The sequence below is a fragment of the Ambystoma mexicanum genome, chromosome 4q, assembly GCF_040938575.1.
Source record: "Ambystoma mexicanum isolate Mex_15411 chromosome 4q, UKY_AmexF1_1, whole genome shotgun sequence".
NCBI classification, from domain to species: domain Eukaryota; kingdom Metazoa; phylum Chordata; class Amphibia; order Caudata; family Ambystomatidae; genus Ambystoma; species Ambystoma mexicanum.
This window is the reverse complement of record NC_090928.1, coordinates 531,323,615-531,325,544: the sequence shown is the minus strand read 5'-3', so window position 1 is coordinate 531,325,544 and position 1,930 is coordinate 531,323,615. Positions and strand designations below refer to the sequence as shown.

The window sequence follows — 1,930 nt, the reverse complement described above, 5'->3', positions numbered from 1 at the left end:
CTCAGGGTCGTGGGTTCGAGCCCCACGTTGGGCGAAAACAACTAAAATTTTAGTGCTTTTTGACCAAAAAAATAGAAATTGAAAGTCTCTTTACAATATTTGCAATATTTTCATTGTTAACATGCAATATATGAATGCATGTCTGGATGATGTGTAATGGGGCAATACCATACCTTAATGTATTCACTGTAAAAGAAAAAGTATGTATCATCTTACTATAAAATAAAGTGGAGAAAACACAAATAAGACTTTTTTCCACACAGGTTTAATCGGCTATTTCCTGATATTCTTCAATGCGTTCTGATATTGACTGGTAATTGTGTTTGATACTTTCTTAGACTATTTCTGCCTCTGGCTGATGTGTATTTTCTTTCCAAACTCCACCAGAGCCTATGATTACACAGCATCCTATCTGTGGAAAGCGGCAGTGTAGGGATAGGGAAGAAAACTATAGGCATCCAAAGGAGCCTGGCTAGTTCAGCTGGTAGAGCATGAGACTCTTAATCTCAGGGTCGTGGGTTCGAGCCCCACGTTGGGCGAAAACAACTAAAATTGTAGTGCTTCTTGACCAAAAAAATAGAAATTGAAAGTCTCTTTACAATATTTGCAATATTTTCATTGTTAACATGCAATATATGAATGCATGTCTGGATGATGTGTAATGGGGCAATACCATACCTTAATGTATTCACTGTAAAATAAAAAGTATGTATCATCTTATTATAAAATAAAGTGGAGAAAACACAAATAAGACTTTTTTTCACACAGGTTCAGTCAGCTATTTCCTTATATTCTTCGAAGCGTTCTCATATTGACTGGTAATTGTGTTTGATACTTTCTTAGACTATTTCTGCCTCTGGCTGATGTGTATTTTCTTTCCAAACTCAACCAGAGCCTATGATTACACAGCATCCTATCTGTGGAAACCGGCAGTGCAGGGATAGGGAAGAAAACTATAGGCATCCAAAGGAGCCCGGCTAGCTCAGTCGGTAGAGCATGAGACTCTTAATCTCAGGGTCGTGGGTTCGAGCCCCACGTTGGGCAAAAACAACTAAAATTTTAGTGCTTTTTGACCAAAAAAATAGAAATTGAAAGTCTCTTTACAATATTTGCAATATTTTCATTGTTAACATGCAATATATGAATGCATGTCTGGATGATGTGTAATGGGGCAATACCATACCTTAATGTATTCACTGTAAAAGAAAAAGTATGCATCATCTTACTATAAAATAAAGTGGAGAGAACACAAATAAGACTTTTTTCCACACAGGTTTAATCGGCTATTTCCTGATATTCTTCAATGCGTTCTGATATTGACTGGTAATTGTGTTTGATACTTTCTTAGACTATTTCTGCCGCTGGCTGATGTGTATTTTCTTTCCAAACTCCACCAGAGCCTATGATTACACAGCATCCTATCTGTGGAAAGCGGCAGTGCAGGGATAGGGAAGAAAACTATAGGCATCCAAAGGAGCCTGGCTAGTTCAGTTGGTAGAGCATGAGACTCTTAATCTCAGGGTCGTGGGTTCGAGCCCCACGTTGGGCGAAAACAACTAAAATTGTAGTGCTTTTTGACCAAAAAAATAGAAATTGAAAGTCTCTTTACAATATTTGCAATATTTTCATTGTTAACATGCAATGTATGAATGCATGTCTGGATGATGTGTAATGGGGCAATACCATACCTTAATGTATTCACTGTAAAAGAAAAAGTATGCATCATCTTACTATAAAATAAAGTGGAGAAAACACAAATAAGACTTTTTTCCACACAGGTTTAATCGGCTATTTCCTGATATTCTTCAATGCGTTCTGATATTGACTGGTAATTGTGTTTGATACTTTCTTAGACTATTTCTGCCTCTGGCTGATGTGTATTTTCTTTCCAAACTCCACCAGAGCCTATGATTACACAGCATCCTATCTG

General features: G+C 37.1%; 1 non-coding gene across 1 annotated transcript; it reads left to right on the top strand.

Annotated features, from left to right (window-relative positions):
- The first annotated feature begins 971 nt into the window (after window positions 1-971).
- TRNAK-CUU (transfer RNA lysine (anticodon CUU)) lies at window positions 972-1,044 on the top strand. The gene has a single exon. It is a non-coding gene; the product is annotated as a tRNA-Lys (tRNA).
- Window positions 1,045-1,930: the final 886 nt, after the last annotated feature.